Source organism: Schistocerca cancellata, chromosome 7 (genome assembly GCF_023864275.1).
Source record: "Schistocerca cancellata isolate TAMUIC-IGC-003103 chromosome 7, iqSchCanc2.1, whole genome shotgun sequence".
In the NCBI taxonomy this organism is placed as follows: Eukaryota; Metazoa; Arthropoda; class Insecta; order Orthoptera; family Acrididae; genus Schistocerca; species Schistocerca cancellata.
This window is the reverse complement of record NC_064632.1, coordinates 288,039,963-288,060,016: the sequence shown is the minus strand read 5'-3', so window position 1 is coordinate 288,060,016 and position 20,054 is coordinate 288,039,963.

The following is a 20,054-nucleotide window of genomic DNA, read 5'->3' as shown; positions in this document are numbered from 1 at the left end:
TTTCAACTGGCTTTGGCCGAGGGAGCACACGCGATTATATTGGTAAGCTTTGTTTATATATCTACATATGCTATAACTGCAGGTTACTTTTTCTTCAAAGGTCCTGTCTATGGTTCCAAGTGCTTCCACATTTCGCCGGAACTCAAAATGGTATTCAGACATGTCTGGTTTTATCAGTGGCTTCATCGGTCTGTGGATAACTGGTATTAATACACTACTGGCAATTAAAATTGCAACACCACAAAGATGACGAGCTACAGACGCGAAATTTAACCGACAGGAAGAAGATTCTGTGATATGCAGATGATTAGCTTTTTGAGAATTCACACTAGATTGGCGCCGATGGCGACACCTACAACGAGCTGCCATGAGGAAAGTCACCAAGCGATTTCTCATACACAAACAGCAGTTGACCGGCGTTGCCTGGTGAAACGTTGTTGTGATGCCTAGTGTAAGGAGGAGAAATGCGTACCATCACGTTTCCGACTTTGATGAAGATCGGATTGTAGCCTATCGCGATTGCGGTTTATCGTATCGCGACATTGTTGCTCGCGTTGGTCGAGATCCAATGACTGTTAGCAGAATATGGAATCGGGGGTTCAGGAGGGTAATACGGAACGCCGTGCCGGATTCCAACGGCCTCGTATCACTAGCAGTCGAGATGCCAAGCATCTTATCCGCATGGGTGTAACGGATCGTGCAGCCACATCTCGATCCCTGAATCAACAGATGGGGACGTTTGCAAGACAACAACCATCTGCACGAACAGTTCAGCGACGTTTGCAGCAGCATGGACTATCAACTCGGAGACCATGGCTTCGGTTACTCTTGACGCTGCATCACAGACAGGAGCACCTGCGATGGTGTACTCAACGACGAACCTGGGTGCACGAATGGCAAAACGTCATTTTTTTCGGATGAATCCAGGTTCTGCTTACAGCATCATGATAGTCGCATCCGTGTTTGGCGACTTCGCGGTTTACGCACATTGGAAGCGTGTATTTGTCATCACCATACTGGCGTATCACCCGGCGTGACGATATGGGGTGCCATTGGTTACATGTCTCGGTCACCTCTTGTTCGCATTGACGGCACTTTGAACAGTGGACGTTACATTTCAGATGTGATATGATCCGTGGCTCTACCCTCCATTCGATCCCTGCGAAACCCTACATATCAGTAGGATACTGCACGTTTGCATGTTGTAGGTCCTGCACGAGCCTTTCTGGATACAGAAAATGTTCCACAGCTGCCCTGGCCAGCACATTCTTTCGACTGCTGCCCTGGCCAGCACATTCTCCAGATTTATCAGCAATTGGAAACGTCTGGTCAATGGTCTCCGAGGAAGTGGCTCATCACAATACGCCAGTCACTACTCTTCATGAACTGTGGTATCGTGTTGAAGCTTCATGGGTAGCTGTAACTGTACACGACATCCAGGCTCTGTTTCACTCAATGCCCAGGCGTATCAAGGCCATTATTACGGCTAGAGGTGGTTATTCTGGGTACTGATTTCTCAGGATCTATGCAACCAAATTGCGTGAAAAATGGAATCACATGTCAGTTCTAGTATAATATATTTGTCCAATTAAATACCCGTTTATCATCTGCATTTCTTCTTGGTGTAGCAATTTTAATGGCCAGTAGTGTATTTTCCAAGAGTGACTTATGATCTGACATTTCGATAATTCGTCAACATTGCCTTCTTTCGAATAAAGATTAATCCATTATTTTTGAGGTCACATAGGTATATAATTCAAAGACCCTATATTGTGTGTATGCTCTCCTGTTTATCTGTGCCAAGGAATCTGCTGCCTGAGGAGAAATGAACGACAATAAAACTCGTTGTGTAGTGCCAATGAAGGAGGCTATCGCAGTAAACTAGACGCTTAGCGCTGTTAGGTCTCTTCGTACCCGACGCTGAGAGATTTACTTGTAGCATTTGAGAGCGGTTCTGATCACGCTCCGTCTCTAATAAATCACAATTATGACGGAGCAGTGCGGCGCCGTAGCAGGGTGGCCTGTGGGCTGGGTTCGACGGGACCTTAGAGCTAATTAGGCTCTCATTAACAGCCGTGGAGATGTGTCCGCAGGAAAACAGCTTCCTGCTGCGTTCTTACTGAAGACAGAAAGTCGACGATGCGCAGCCCTTAGGCGTGGAAGGAGGAGGTAACGCTGTTAGAGATTTTTCTGTCACTGCACATCGAGCTTTAGTATCGGGGCAGGAACGTTCTATAGACTCCACAGACCGTAATTACAGCTTGCCCAGCGAAGGAGCGTCTTATTTCAAAATAAAATACCTAAGGAACTTAAGACGGATAGGAGAGTAGTGCAACAGACGGTGTGGTTATTGTGAAAGCTGTAAGGAGTTCGTACAAAGTTATACAGTTTCGGAAGTGTTTAAAAATCTGATAACCGATGGCGCTGTACGCTCTGCAGCTCGTACAGTTTTGTTTTCCGAAAGCGTTCTTTGCAGTTACATCAGAATCTTTTAGAAACGTCCACCACTCGCAATGCGTAATGCCTATCGATAGTGCACACCAGCTCAGAGCGGTCAGTTCCACCATTGGAATGTGGAAAGAGGTTATCGACCGAAGAAAAAGGTTGAAATCACGTATTTCAGTAAACAATATGCTTTTCTGGTACTGGAATACCACAGGTTAGAACAGTAGCCTACGGCAATAAGGCGCAGTATCAAACACAAAATTCCAAGACAGCCCGAAGCGAAAGACAGATTCCGACGGACAGGCAGCGTGGCTGATGATCGGGCGGGGAATGTTGGCCCCTGGCAAACTATAGTTACTCCTGAAAATGACGCCACTGTTTCTGGAATAATTCAGCAAAATCCAAGGAAATCCGCCTGAAGAAATGCAGCGGGAGCTGGTTTGATGTGTTCCAGCACGCGGAAGATACTGACACACAGCCTACATACGTTCCCATTCAAAACCCAAAGCCACCAGTCCGTACGACCTGTGCGATAGGTGACTGATTTTGCAAACCAAATACAATGACGATAATAAGTGATTTGATAGTGGCTACGTTTGGTTAACAGCTGAAGCCCACTTGAACCTGAATGAAATCGTGAATAAACAAAGCTAAGGATTTTGGGATTCCGAAAATCCCAATATTTGTGAAGCTAAACCGCTGCGTTCTACAAAAGCTACTGTTTGGGCTGTGGTGTGCCCTTTTTCACGCGAGAAATAGTCAGTATTAAATGTTATGTAGCAATTTTGGAACAATTTGTCGCCACACAGCTACTTTTGGAGGATCGGCTAGTCACCGAGCCGTTCATACAAAATGGGGTGAGACCACATCACATCTAACAAATGTTCCGTTTTCTTGATGAACATTTACGGAACAGAATCATTTCACTGGATTATTGCTAATTTACTGCCGCAGGGACTGCTTGGCCTTCACATTCGCCAGGTATGACTCCTTGTGACCACTTTCTCTGGAGGACAGTGCCAGAGATTGTCTACCAGAACCATTCCGTCCGCAGCTCGTGGTCGTGCGGTAGCGTTCTGGCTTCCCACACCCGGGTTCCCGGGTTCGATTCCCGGTGGGGTCAGGGATTTTCTCTGCCTCGTGATGACTAGGTGTTGTGTGATGTCCTTAGGTTAGTTAGGTTTAAGTAGTTTTAAGTTCTATGGGACTGATGGCCATAGATGTTAAGTCCCATAGTGCTCAGAGCCATTTGAACCATTTTTTTGGAACCATTCCACTACGCTGGACGATTGGAATCGACTTCCTGTGTAGCATATGAATCCATTTCCATTAAGACATTAAAGGATGTGGTGGCAAATTTCTTTCTTAGTTTGCGACTCCTCCGTACTGTGAGTTGAGGACTACTCGAATAGATTGTGACATTATCAAAAAGACTGCTTTCGCAGAACGCGTTTAATTATGAACGCTGATTCTGTACGCGATGCAAGGCGTACAACAACATCTGTTACCAGATTTTCTAATTATTTCAAAACTTCTGTATAACATATGTATAAAATTCTTACAGTTTTCGTAATAGACACCCCGTTTGTGGCATTTATCTATCGATCTTACTTGTGGAGATATATAATTTTCAAATCATGGTCTCCTTTGCTGGACACACTGTATCAGATCTAAAGGAAATGTTGGCGTGGAAAATAAACATTGTTTCCTGCAGAATCAACACTTTTTTACAGCTACGAGACTTTGTAGTGTGTAAGTAGGCTGTTTATGTGTTTGTATGTGGCAGCGCTATGTAGCGCTCTACATTAATAGCTCTGATAGCGCTACGTGCACTGTGTAAGAGACTCCCTGTCGCTGGTTGGACTCCCTCTTGGAGATGAACAGCCACCAGTGATGGGAGTGAGTAGACAGCAGTGATGGCGATTACAGGTTAATAATGAGCAGTGTTGGAGGTTTGCAGTATTAACGCGAGCGGACGGTCTGAATGTCTATCCGTCATGGAGATTTATTACCGATGACTATATAGTTTTTTAAAACTGGTTGTCACTTTATTAAGGTAAAATCTGCTAAATATATCGTTTGCTCCGCAACAAAATCCCTCCATTGCAAACCACATGCCTATTAGTAGTTAGAGCCTTCAGAAGTTAGAATCTCTTATTTAGCTGGCAGTATTGGCGCTTGTATCGCTGTAGTTTGTATCATGAAGATTTTCTGCGACTTACGATATGTATGGGTTACTGTTAGGATTTCTTCCAATTCGGGGCCATTCTTTAGAGTGACTTTTAAAACAGTCAGATCGCGTTACCATTGAGTACTGTGGGTAATTAATGGATAGGGAAAATGTGAGTTGTGTTAGTCAGTGCAGCTTCTGTAGGTCAGATATGAAATGATAAGGACTAGCAAAGTGACACGTGCATTCAGTCTCACTCAGAAGTTCAAGCAAAATTTTTTTATAAAGACGTTTCAAGTGTGATGCTAGGTACTAGCAGAAAGTGATTAATGATGATAATTAATCCAGACATCCGAGAGGCAGTAACAAACTTCTAATTGTAATGTCAAACAGAATCATGCTGTGACCAAGAAATTTTGTGTTCTCCTCTACAATGTCACCTTTCAATGAGTCACACATTTTACAGACAACTGCAACCATTCCGCTACTGCCTTCGTTCGTTTTAAAGAGTGTGAGCAATCGCGGAATCCAGCAAGCAACGACGACTGTAATGTTCTAAATCTCGGCAAGATACTGAAAACTGGTCCATGATTAACCTTCACTTTTTCTACTATAGCCGCGTCTGTGGTAGGTCGATCTTCGAACACCATAGCTTCTGCTTCTCATTTGGTGGTTCGTTCTTCAGAGAGAGATAGTACCCCACTTCGTTGTTCAGATTTGAGCGACCACAATGGATGTGCCTGCAACACAAAGGTACTCTATTAAATGTTGATTAACTGTTGCAGTGCGCTTCAATTAACTCAGCATCCGTTTTTGCAGCGTCGTTTCCCTTAAAATGCAAGTAACAAATAACAGCACGACATTCCACTTTATCAATGGTCTGCGTTATTTTGTTTTGGCTCTTATAAGGCGTGCTGCTTTTGGTATGTACCAGCGAAAAAAGAAAAGTTCTTGGGTAATTTTATATGTCCACGGTAATAACTAAAACTTCATGACTGCTGATATTATTATCACGTGAAATAATGGCTGGTAAATAGTTCCAGCGAGAAAAGTTGTGAAATCTTGGATTAAATTAAATTGAAAGTATGGAAGTATCTGAGGAAAGAATTAAAGAATTCATTAGAGGATACAACAGGGGAGATGCTACTTAAACTATAACAAAGTTCTAGCATTCAGAAATATCATAAAATTTCCTTGATGTGACACAACATAACATTACAGCAGTCCTAGCTAGCATCAGGTTATATCTTAACATGAAACTCACTATTACGCTTAAAAATTAAAACACAATGAACCGAGGCTCCCTATTTTGGTTTTAAAGTGGCGTCCAGTGTACAGCAGCGCTTTAGTACGTGTCCCCTTCTTTGCTGTAAGTTGACTGTCGACAGACTATTTACTTGCCGGTAAGTTGACTGTCGGCAGACTATTTACTTGCCGGTACACCAGTTGTTTTGCTGTTGTTCGTCATGTCTGACCTGAATTTTGCGTATTGGCAATCGAAACGTTATTGCTCACACGCATATAGACGGGTCACAGGAAATTTGGAAATTTGTTGTAAGTTCCTATGGGACCAAACTACGCTAAGGACAACACACAACCATGCCCGACCGAACGAGGACTCGAACCTCCTATACGGGGGGGGGGAGGGGGGGGGGAGCAGCGCGAACATTGGCAACGCGCCCCAGACCGCGTGGCTACACCGACACGGCTCATAGCTACCAGTCCCAAAGAGCACTAGAGCAGATTAGTATTTGAGAACATTCCATTTACTCAGAAAAAACACATTGACATTTGAAATGTAGCATGAACAGCTTCATACGACAATGATTATATATGTTCTCTAAATACTTCAGAGTGAAGCACATTATTTGTAATTAATAGGTATTATAAAAATGGATTTATGTATGTATGTACGTGTATAAGTATGTATGTTCCACTTCTCTTCCTAAAAGGCTAAATCGATTTCAGCCAGACTTGGTACACATATCCAGATAACAATAGCTGTGACATTAATAACTACATACCTATCTTTATGCAGTAGATATCACATCATAAACAATGAGATGCGTGAAAAACTATCGCATTATACTTCACATTTAAATTTATTACGTCAATGCTAATAATTCCATTTGCGATAAATTTCACAGACAACATTCGCACATGCCGCTAAATGCACATACAAAATTATACCACAGTTCCACACATAGTTTAGGTGGTGTGACGTCATAAACATCGATATGAGTAAAAAAATGTCTCATTCTCTAAGACGCTTCAATTTATTATTTTTTCGCTAGTAACTCTACTCGCAACTAATTTTGGGGTCAGTACCCACACACGCCAGTGAATATAGCTACATCATTATATGACTGTATTACACATATATCAGGAGATATGACCTCATAAACACTGAAGGGACGCTTGAAAAACTGCCACATCATGTATGACGTTTAAATTTATTATTACTAAACCGCTGATCCGATTTTGATAAAATTTAGCTGCTTGAACCCTGAGGAAGAATATTGGCTACTTTAGAAAGTGTATACTACAAGATACTTACTGATCTGAGGAATATTACCTGAATTAAAGAAATTCTGTTTGAAAAACCTATTTCCTGTTTGACTTTTGAATTCATCGTCTTTGTGAAAAATCCTATATTAGTTGATACGTGCTACGTGATGAGATTCAAAGAGATGAATACAATGCTTACAATATCTTCAGTACGTTTAAACCGTATTCCCAAGCTATTTTTTGCTTAATGGTTCAAATGGCTCTGAGCACTATGGGACTTAGCATCGCAGTCCCTAGAACTTAGAACTACTTAAACCTAACTAACCTAAGGGCATCTCACACATCCATGCCCGAGGCAGGATTTGACCCTGCGACCGTAGCAGTCTCGCGGTTCCGGACTGAAGCGCCTAGAACCGCTCGGCCACACTGGCCGGCTTTGCTTAATGTATACGTTGCATAATGTGTAGTTACTAAGAGTGCTTTCCATTACTTGAGAACGAGAGCAACAAATATACACATAACGCCAAATCTTTACGCACCTTTATCTCGCTTACGGCTCTCATAAAGTGATAAAAGAAAACGTTTATCACTTACTACATTTTCGTTCTTCACACAGTAAAACTCTCGCATCAGGCATGACGTCATGACGCTTAAATATATTACTCTTTGCTGCTAACTCTATTCGCAACACATTTGGCAGACAGTATCCACATTTGCTGCTCAGTGTACCTACAAAATTATAACACTGTACCACAAAGGGTATAAGGATAAAGTACGCTTTACACAATATCCCTGGTGCTATCTCAATAACAAGCAAACAACGAGCGGGCCACAGTGCATGTAACAGGGTCTGGAGAGTTTACACTCAGAAGGCTGTCGGCGTCTTAGGAAAGCGGCTACATGTTGGCGTTGGCAGATATCGGTACCATATTATGAGGATACGTAGTTACGGGTCACAGTGCTGAGATTTTGCCTTCTGCTTGTGAGTGTGGATTTAATGAATGTGTTTTCAGTGAACAAGACTCTTGTGTGAAATTCGGAAGTCCTTTGCTATAACAGCTATGCCAGTGATGAAAATTAAGTTAATGTGACATTCCTTTAAAAAAAAAAGCAGTTAAATATAACACCACCGGTTACGTACGTGAGCAAATATCGGTGCGGCGAGTATCTGGCGGGTGACCCTGCGGGGGAGGGGTTTTATGTAAGGGGAGGGCAGGAGGAGATGGATAGAGAAAGAGGAGGGGTCGAGACAAGCATGGGGATAGGGGAAAGGGACATGGGCAAAGAAGAGCAAGAGAGAGAAGGGCAAGAGAAAACTGAGAGAGAGAAAGGCGAAGATGGAAGTTGATTACAATTATTGGAAACATACACACCCGAGGAACACCGAGTACTCAGCTAATCTTTTAATAATAGATGCCGACCGCTGTCAGTCGAGCAGCGGTCATGTACCAAATATTTTCATTTTGTGACTTCGGTTTTACATGTTATTGTTGTTGTGGTCTTCAGTCCTGAGGCTGGTTTGATGCAGATCTCCATGCTACTCTATCCTGTGCAAGCTTCTTCATCTCCCAGTACTTACTGCAACCTACGACCTTCTGAATCTGCTTAGTGTATTCATCTCTTGGTCTCCCTCTAAGATTTTTACCCTCCACACTGCCTTCCAATGCTAAATTTGTGAACCCTCAATGCCTCAGAACATGTCCTACCAACCGGTTCCTTCCTCTTGTCAAGTTGCGCCACAAACAAATCTTCTCCCCAATTCTATTCAGTACCACCTCATTAGTTATGTGATCTACCCATCTAATCTTCAGCATTCTTCTGTAAAACCACATTTAGAAAGCTTCTATTCTCTTCTTGTCTAAACTATTTATCGTCCATGTTTCATTTCCATACATGGCTACACTCTATACAAATACTTTCAGAGACGACTTCCTGACACATAAATCTATTACTCGATGTTAACAAATTTCTCTTCTTCAGAAACGCTTTTCTTGCCATTGCCAGTCTACATTTTATATCCTCTCTACTTCGACCATCATCAGTTATTTTGCACCCCAAATAGCAAAACTCCTTTACTACTTTAAGTGTCTCATTTCCTAATCTAATTCCCTCAGCATCACCCGACATAATTCGAGTACATTCCATTATCCTCGTTTTGTTGATGTTCATCTTATATCCTCGTTTCAAGACACTGTCCATTCCATTCCAGTGCTCTTCTAAGTACTTGGATGTCTGTGACAGAATTACAATGTCATCGGCGAACCTCAAAGTTTTTATTTCTTCTCCATGGATTTTAATACCTATTCCGAATTTTTCTTTTGCTTCCGTTACTGCTTACTCAATACACAGATTTAATAACATCGGGGAGAGGCTACAACCCTGTCTCACTCCCTTCCCAATCGCTGTTTCCCTTTCTTGTCCCACGACTCTTATAACTGCCATTTGGTTGCTGTACAAATTGTAAATAGCCTTTCGCTCTCTGTATTTTACCCCAGCCACCTTTAGAAATTGAAAGAGAGTATTCCAGTCGACATTGTCAAAAGCTTTCTCTGAGTCTACAAATGCTAGAAACGTAGGTTTGCCTTTCTTCAATCTTTCTTCTAAGATAAGCCTCTACATCCTTACATTTGTCCTCTAGCCATCCCTGCTTAGCCATTTTGCACGTCCTGTTGATCTCATTTTTGAGACGTTTTATATTCCTTTTTGCCTGCTTCATTTACTGCATTTTTATATTTTCTCCTTTCATCAACTAAATTCAATATTTCGTCTGTTACACAAGGGTTTCTACTAGCCCTCGTCTTTTTACCTATTTAATTCTCCACTACCTTCACTACTTCATCCCTCAGAGCTACCCATTCTTCTTCTACTGTATTTCTTTCCCCCATTCCTGTCAATTGTTCCCTTATTCTCTCCCTGCAACTCTGTATAACCTCTGGTTTAATCAGTTTGTCCAGATCCCATCTCCTTAAATTCCCACCTTTATTGCAGTTTCTTCAGTTTTAAACTACAGCTCCTAACCAATATATTGTGGTCAGAGTCCACATCTGCCCCTGGAAATGTATTACAATTTAATACCTGGTTCCTAAATCTCTGTCTTACCATTATATGATCTATCTGATACCTTTTAGTATTTCCAGGGTTCTTGATGTGTACAACCTTCTTTTACATATCTTATGGAAAAGAATGACCAGGAGACCAGTTGTTACTTAATTTTCTAGACAATGATTTTATATCAGCTAGTCTGCGGCATGTATCGTTATACCCAAATGGTTCATAAATATTAATCTACATTCAGATCCAATGATGGCACCTTAGTGTGTTGAAACCGGTCATCCAGTAAACAGTATTTAAGCGATCTTGGCGTTTGAATTATTTCTTTTCGTAAAGGTACGTTCGTCATTGGCTTACGACTGATATAATTACCACATTAAAATCATCATCTGAAACCTTGCCTAATCCACACTGGCCTCGAAGCACATAGGATCACAGTTCTCAGCTACTAACACGGGTGAGCTAAGATATTATAAACACCTGCTTAATGATGTGTTACTCCAACTTTGGAACGAAATGTAGCAGCAGTTGCGGATGGCAAGGATTCGTCAAGTCATTGGTAGGTTTCTGGCACCATATGTCTACAAACTGTACACACAGTTCACGTAAATTACGAACCGGTGGTTGCCAACTCGGAGTTGACGCCACATAGCGTCACAGATGTGTTCCACAGAGTTCAGATCCGGCGAATTTGGCTGTCACACATTTGCCTTCAGTATCGCGTGCTCAAACCAATGTAACACGTTTCTGTCTTCGTGAAAGGGTCAGTTACACGCTGGACGATGTCACTGCTGTTGGTAAAGTCACCAAGCATGGACTAGGAGGTGCACGGTAACGTTCACGTAGTCCACATTGCGTTTGTTTCTACCACAGATCCCATGCAAGTCGAAGTGAGTATCCCCCATAGCATAGTGCAGCCTTTATTGTCTAGAGCTCGTGGCGCGTTGCATTTTACGAGTGAAGTTCGCCTGGATGACTGCGTATCCGTACACTATCATCGACATGACGTAACAGGTTAGGTCATTAATCCAACCAGCCGACAAATGTTTATTGGTCCATGGTCTCAACCCAATGATCCTATACAATTTCGTCGTGTTAACATGGATAGACGCCGATGCCCCAATTTCAGTTGTGTGCTATGAACAGTGTTACACGAAACATTTTCGCCTCAGACAGCAACGAACTCCGTCGTCAGAGCTGCCCACTCTGCTTTAGAGAACGGACAAGCCTCAGATCCCCAGGTTCTCTGATGTATGCGTGGACAATTTGGTGTCACGTACTCGGGATTATGCCGTTCTCTAACCTTTTTCCAAAGATACCTACGACAGTAGCACCCAGACAGCCGACCAGTTTCGCAGAGACGCCCCTTCCCAGGCGCCAAGGCGTATAAAATTTGTCACTTCTCTGATTCATTAATGATATTCGATTTCTTCATTTATAGCCCATGTAATCGCTAGAAATACCCCCATCCGTAGCTACACCGCTGAGCCGTGTGTCGGCTCTCAACGTATATCACTCTGTAAAGATTGTTCTGAGTCCTTCCATTCCATCGTTAATTGATTGTTTCATATTAATCGTTTTGCTGCGTACGATTCTGTTGAGTTTCCTCTCTGGCGGCGTGTCTGGTCTTACCGATCTTCGAGTCGTTGCTTCCTGTTAGCCTTGTGTAAGGGAATAAATTCTTTTGGGGAATGGCCGGTTGGTTGTCTAGCGGTGAGGAGTCGGTCGGTCCGTTTTTAAAACCGGGAGTTAGAGAATGTCGTACGATGAGACCGCGGCGTGGAGTTGGCTGTTGCTCCGTGAAGCCGCGTGGTCTATCCTGGCGGTGCGAGACGAGTGGGACGAGTTGACGGGACAAGGGTGTAAGCTCTTTCTGTGAGCACCCGGGGGCCACGGCTATAGTTCCTAGTCACTACTTGGTGGCAGCGGCAACAGATGTCTTTAAATTTTCAGTCTGGTGGCGGGATTGATGGACTAGTAACTCGCCTAACCTGAGGAGTGGTATTTCGCCGCCGTGGGTGCAGAGAAGACGAGAGCTCCGGTGACAGAGCGCGTGGCTGCGTGACTGTGCCCAGTTGGGTACGCTGGCGACGTGTACACGGTCGGGTGTGAGGAACCTTTGCATCGGAGTTCACCTGCTGTTTCTCTGATAAACTGCAACTTAAGTTCGTTAACGCTTTAGATGTTTATTGAAGAATTTTGGTTTGTGCAACCAGCGTCTTTTCTGCCTTGTGGCCTCCTGCGTTCGGGTTTCCTGTCCCTGTCGCCGGTGTAATTATAGACAGTTTTCTTTTGGGTTCTCATTAGTAATGCCTGGAAGGAAGTGTATTTTTGGGCAGGGATTATGGTTCCTGATTTGATTCCTTCTCCTCCCCTGGCCTCGCGTGAGGTCGATGTGAGTGCTGAATGTGAGGCGTTGTGGGTCAGTTCGTCCGCTTCTAGCCTGAGCATCCTTCGGGAGACAATTGTGGACGCCCTTACATCCGGTCCGTTAATTATTTCTATCCCAGGACATTTTGGTGGCAGGACATGGTATTATTGTAAAATATTAAATGGTTGTATTTTACTCTGATTGTTTTTTGGCCACTGTTTAAAAAGGTTAAGTTTGCGTTTCATTGGTGGGATTTTAAAATTACGTGGCATTAAAATTGTTAGTTACTGTAAAAGGTGAATGACCGTATCTGTAGTTTGATTATTTTAATTTACTTGGTATCCGTTGAAAATGCTAGTTCTGCCACCCTGTTAGTGAGCCCCTGTAAGCCGATATTTTCGTAGGTGGTCGGAAGATCACTTTAACACAATGCTTATTTAAAATCCTTCCCATTTTAGAGGAGAGGTTACCCACATACGGAAGGAACGCCCTGGACATGACCACCTCTTTGTCTTCTTCTTCTTGTTTCTCTTTACATTTCTTCTTTGTTATAGCTGTGCGGATTTGGCCCTCTGGTAGCAAACCTTTTTATGGAGGACTTTGAGGAGAAGGCACTCGAGTCGGCTGAATTTAAACCGAAAGTCTTCTGGCGTTACGTGGATGACACCTTTGTGGTTTGGCCTCATGGAGAAGAAAAACTGCCAGGATTCTTAAAACATCTGAATTCCATTCACAAGAATATTCAGTTTACCATGGAGGTCGAAAAAGATAGATGTCTGCCGTTTCTGGATGTCCTTGTCAATCGTAGAACTGTTGGATCTTTGGGGCACTCCGTCTACCGGAAGCCCACACACACAGATCTGTATTTGCAGGCGACAAGCTGCCACCACCCTGCACAAACCATGGGTTTGCTGTGTACTCTGGTGCACCGGGCACACGTGGTATCTGATAAGGACAGCCTTCCTAAAGAATTAGAACATTTGCAATCCGTCTTCAGGGAGAATGGATATTCTACACGCCAAATCCGCACAGCTATAACAAAGAAGAAATGTAAAGAGAAACAAGAAGAAGAAGACAAAGAGGTGGTCAGGTCCAGGGCGTTCCTTCCGTATGTGGGTAACCTCTCCTCTAAAATAGGAAGGATTTTAAAGAAGCATTGTGTTAAAGTGATCTTCCGACCACCTACGAAAATATCGGCTTTGCTTGGCTCTGTGAAGGACGATCTGGGTCTGAGGAAGGCGGGTATTTGTAAGATCCCTTGTCAATGTGGCAAATCCTACATTGGCCAAACTACTCGCACAGTACGGGAAAGATGCGTGGAGCATGAGCGCCACATACGTCTACTACAGCCCAACAAATTAGCCATAGCAGAACACTGTATCTCGACGGGACACTCCATGGATTATTGTGGAACAAAAATTTTAGCGACAACTAGATCTTTTTGGGAATCCATTATCAAGGAGTCCGTGGAGATACGATTGGCAGAAGATCTTATTAATCGAGACGGCGGCTTTCAGATGGATAAAGCATGGGATCCTGTAATTTCTTTAATCGCTTCACACAGACATTGTTCTGCATCTATTGCGACGGCTGACGAAAATTGATTTTATACTTTCGACTACCGCGCCTCAGCTGCGCGAAGGCGCTTTACGACAGATAGCGCAAATGTAGGTACACCACTACGCATGCGCAGCCCGCTTGTGCTGCAGAGCGCGCCAAAGTAGATAGGGGCCCGCTCCACTGCGCAGGCGCCGCCGCGCCAATTTTCGGTATATATAGAACGACTCGCACCAGTAATCTTCAGTCTCGTACTCACCTGAAGATGGCTGCATGTTTGTTAGCCGAAATATCGTGCCAAGATGTCAACGTGATCTGGCTGCAAGCCCGAAATATGTGGACCAATCAATACGCCGGGAAAACTTCAAGATACACAACAAACTACATGTAGGAATGGGCATAGACGGTGAAACCTTCCCGTCTCCTCTATACCTCTTTTGTTAATGATAACCTTCCCTTTTACAATAAACTATGAAGCCTTTCCTTAGGATTTCTATCTCTTGCTTAATAATAACAAGTGAAACTTTCCCTTTGAAGTGTATTCTCTTTCTCAATCTTCGCGTACAAATTTAATTGCTGCTTATTGAAACGGATTTTCTGATTATTTCGACGAAACATAGAATGTGTCGTCGCAATGGCCCTTAGTCGTTATCTGCAATAACCTATAACTATTCCTCACCGTTTTTACTGTTACTGGATCGCCATCTGACTGCTACATTGAACTGCGACATGAATATACTTACTCTGGTTTACTATACTCTATTAACTGCTGGTGGGCTGTCATAATAAATGGCTGTATTTGTTACCAAAGCTGACCTTATTCTTTAAGAGAAAAGCTGACGTTATTCTTTAATTAATTTGACTGAAGTTACCTAATTCATAGTTACACTTTTTCTTGACGACAATAAAATTTTAGTAAAGTTTTATGTTGATGGTTTTTGGGATGGATTAGAATCAGTAATGCAACATTGCTGGCAAAAATTAATTATATTCTGAATTAAATGATTTTACAAACGTTCAAATGGGAATTACTTTTTACAATAATCTTACAACTAGCAATGCGGAAACATACCTTCAGTAGTCTTGAGTTTCTCAAAAAGTTAATTCAATAATATTAGTTACTCTTATTATAATAGTTAGCTGATGGCTCTGAACATCTGTTTATAATCTCTTGTAAATCATAGCTGGTGGCTGGCAGACACACGGTTCCTCCCAACCTCTCGCTTCAGACCTGCTACCGACTCGCTTCACTTCTCGCTTACTACTGACTTCCTACGAACGCTAAAGTGCGGTCTCTCCTGCCAACAAAGCTTTCTGGTGCAGACAATCCCTGCTACCATTACAAAATGTATCAATGCGCGGTCTTTCCCGCTCTTTTCTTAATATGTAACCATACGCAGTCTCTCCCGCCCTTTTTAAAATTATATCAATTTGCAGTCTCTCTTGTCGACAATACTTTGGTGCAGACATTCCCTGCTACCACAATTACTTACAACATGACAAATATTAATTATTGCTACTTCATCCTATTAATAAAATATAAACATCTTTCATAAATTGTGATTTAACAGTAGACAATAGAAATACAGGGTGTTACCAAAAGGTACGGCCAAACTTTCAGGAAACATTCCTCACACACAAAGAAAGAAAATATGTTAAGATGACATGTGTCCGGAAACGCTTACTTTCCATGTTGAGCTCATTTTATTACTTCTCTTCAAATCACATTCATCATGGAATGGAAACACAAGGCAACATAACGTACCAGCGTGACTTCAAACACTTTGTGACAGGAAATGTTCAAAATGTCCTCCGTTAGCGAGGATACATGCATCCACCCTCCGTCGCATGGAGTCCCCGATGCGCAGATGCAGCCCTGGAGAATGGCGTATTGTATCACAGCCGTCCACAACACGAGCACGAACAGTCTCTACATTTGGTACCGGGGTTGCGTAGACAAGAGCTTTCAAATGCCCCCATAAATGAAAGTCAAGAGGGTTGAGGTCAGGAGAGTATGGAGGCGACGGAATTGGTCCGCCTCTACCAATCCATCGGTCACCGAATCTGTTGTTGAGAAGCGTACGAACACTTCGACTGAAATGTGCAGGAGCTCCATCGTGCATGAACATGTGTCGTACGTGTAAAGGCACATGTTCTAGCAGCACAGGTAGAGTATCCCGTATGAAATCATGGCGGTGAATCGAGGAAGTACAGATTTTCGTCCGACAGGAATATTTTTGCATGTTTTTGATGACGGGCCCAGATTTGTTCATTATGTGAAATATTGTACAGTAACTGTTATATGCTGAGAAACAAGGTATATTACGTTAATGTACGCTATAAATTAAATAAAAGACGAAGAACTAAATGACACATGTGTTTTTCTCATTTGATAATAATGCGCAAATTTACCCCTCTATAAACGCACTCTTACTCCACGGTCGGGTAAGACTGCGCATTTGCATTACTTTTTTCACTAAGTGCGAATTACAGTTTAAATTGTTTCTATGACTTTCGGACTCTGTCATATAACAGTCAATATTTCGATGGAGTGCCAGTTAAAATATAATTGTAATTTGTGACGTTTCCTTCAGTATATCGCTATTTTACCTTTAAGTGCGCAAACTTGCCCCACTTTACGGTGGGACGTGGCACCGGGGCCTGACGACTTGGCCGTTGCCAGTGGAACTGTGTTTCGTTAGACCCTCCTCCAGATTCCTGGCCTTCTGTCTCGATTTCGTCCTTAGTTTTGAGTATTGGTGTTCTCTTTGTACCTGGCTCTGTCAGGTCGTTAAGCTTTGTAGCTTTTTCCTTTGCCGCCTTTGCGAATGCACCTTTTGCTCGAAAGATGAATTTAAACCTGTAAAACTGGGTCATTCTGTAATTAGTGCCCGATAAGACTGCTGGAGGCTCCACCTTATTAATTCTGTACTCTCTTATCAGCCATTTGTAGCATATTGTACCTTGTATGCAGATTGTGAAGCTTAATTTTTATAAAAGAGGATCTCCTGTGCGCATGTTCTCAGGGAATGTTCCGATGCTGAGGCACTGTTTTTTAATAATTGTTTGTTATTTAATTATTGCCTACCTGTACTGGCAACAATTGGATTTTTCCTTACTCAGAAGTTGCCGTTCCCGGTGTTTTCAAGCCGAGTGTAGAAGTTTTAGAAGTTGTCTTATTGTTACTTGTGTGGCTTTTGTTATGCCTTAATGTAATACCTGGTATGAATTTATATTTCAAAAGAGATGTAGCTGTACAGGATAGTCTTGACGGTTCAGAGTTTGGCAAGTTTTGATTGTATTAAGTATTTCTACCAACAGAAAATTTTCATAAAGTTTTATGCATTTCTTACGCAGATTTCAACAGGGCTTTAGGAAAAAACTTTAATGTGCTCTTGTGAGGTTGTTCAATGTATCTGTTTGGTTGTATTTAAATTGTGAAAGCTAATGAACATTGTTTAACACAAACAGTGAATGTTTGGTAATTGTGGCCCTGCTGCTTTCTGTCGTATTATTGGACGCAATTAGCACGCTCCGTAAAGTACGACAAAGCCGGTCGGGTGGCCGAGCGGTTGTAGGCGCTGCAGTCTGGAACTGCGCGACCGCTATGGTCGCAGGTTCGACTCCTGCCTCGGGCATGGATGTGCGTTATGTCCTTAGGTTAGATAGGTTTAAGTAGTTCAAAGTTCTAGGGGACTGATGGCCTCAGAAGTTAAGTCCCATAGTGCTCAGAGCCATTTGAACCATTTGAACGAAAAGTAGGACAAAGGAAATGGACAATGCTGTTTTCCTCGGAACTGTACCACTGATTTATGTGGAGAAAGGTCTCGGTGATTAATGCGCAAGATGAAAACATCAGGCAATTATTAAGCAAAACTTACATAAGATAACTTCTTCAAATGAAGTTTATCTGATCAATAAACATTCCAAAATCTTACAATTAAAAAATACAACTAGTAAAAAAATGATTTTAAGAATGATACGATAAAATGATTCTCGGGAAAGTGATCTTAAGGCTCGGCCAAAATTTCGCAATTAAAGAAAATAAAATTAGTTTCTTGATGATTATTTTAAAAGAACGAAAGCAGTATACGTACATTCTACATAATTCTCTGACAAATGGCAGTAGGAACTACGAACACCATTCACAGGGTACAAGATCCAGTGCATAATTTGCAAATGGCCAACATACCTCACTACATAAGACTAAAACTGCACTCATCTGGAAAGAAAAGGAAAACATACTAGCATTAATCTAACAACCAGTACAGTCACTGTCGTACCAATCGGGACCGGTGTATAGTCCGCAAGACCCCGCCTCGACACGAGGTGTAGCTAACCAGCGGCACTCAGAATTACATCAAGAAATTTTCAGTAAATGCAAGTTCAGTTTTTAATTAGTGGGCGAAGAAAACAAAATTATGCCCCATGAAGTTACTGCCGAAAGAAATTGCATTCATCTTCTAAAAGATCTCGGCATCCTGGTAAAAGGAATCACAATATTCAAAGAATCATAGTTACAAAACACTTCTTAAAATACAGTCAGCAGAGAATACGCTAAATCTTAAGGTGAAGTTAATAAAGGTGAATGCTCCGCGACTCACAACGAACACCCAAGTTACTGCCCGCTCCCGCGGCCGCTTCCAGAACGGCCTCCATGTGGCATCACAGCCGCAAACCAGAGCCAAAGATCCTCATTGTATCTCGGAAGTGCTTGCATTCGGCACAGAACCGTGATGCAATTACTGTGAAACGGTTTGTGGAAACTGCAGGAAACCTAAATCTTAAACACTTGACTGAGATTTGAAAATTTGTCTTTCCGAAACCGAGTCTAGTCTCGTAGCCACTGAGCCAATTAATTATTTGGTTAGGAACAGAGGCAGCATGGTGGCCATCCTCGAATGGTTGATGCAAACTTATGTAATTATTCCTTTTTTCAGAGACTAATCTCTACTCCAGTTCTCTGTGTATTGTTCTCTTGGAGACCACATCAAACCAGTACACAGCAGCACACAAGAGTGGAACGTTTATGCAGATGTTCCAAGCCACATAATGGAAGATTTCCGATGATATGGTAGAAAGTTCTCCGTCGCTTTTACTGTCGCCCTGGAGAAATACAGAGTTGTGACAAGTGTGGAGGTTTCAAGTGTTGAGAGGACCAAGTGCCAAAGCCACGTGTTCTGTGGGTAGACGTTACGTGTCTTTAACACAGTGGTTTCCATTGCCATCTGTATCCTCATGCCGTTGATCATTTCAGATTATTCCGCCTTTTGAGGGCAGTTTCACACCTCAGTGGCTAGGGAATGTTTTGAAACTCCGTCTTCTTTTAGAAGGGCGTTGGTAGAATAATTTAGGGTGATTCATGAAGCCGGAAGTCTGCTCTAGGTCTAGGAATATCGTCTTTCACAGTAATTAAAACGTCCTCAGTCCTACTGTCGAACACCACCACTGCCTAAATTGTCATTTAATACAAAAGCTGCAATTAAAAGATACACGGATTAGCATTTATTCAGTTACCAAAAAACATGCAAGATACGTTTGATCAATATTGTTTATTAAGTAAAGCCCTTTTTGTAACATTTGAAAAATATATTTAAACAGTAAATCCATTTTTGTGTGCACTCATAAACACCGATAAAACTGTGAATGTATGCTTTCCCGGCGTATACAGCTGGCGAAGAGTTCTCGGACTTCCAGCCGGGTGGCGGTGTCTTCAAACTGCGACGTTTCGACGAGTGACATGCTCGTCATCTTCTGGCGAAGATGACAACTAAGTCATTCGTCGAAACGTCGCAGTTTGAAGACGCCGCCACCCGGCTGGAAGCCCGAGAACTCCTCGCCAACCGATAAAACTATTTTGTTGTCACTAACACCAGTATAATATGTTCTGAAGTTATGTTTGTGTTGTGTAAGCTACGTTTCAGAAACTAAAAGTACCAATGAATAAGATTT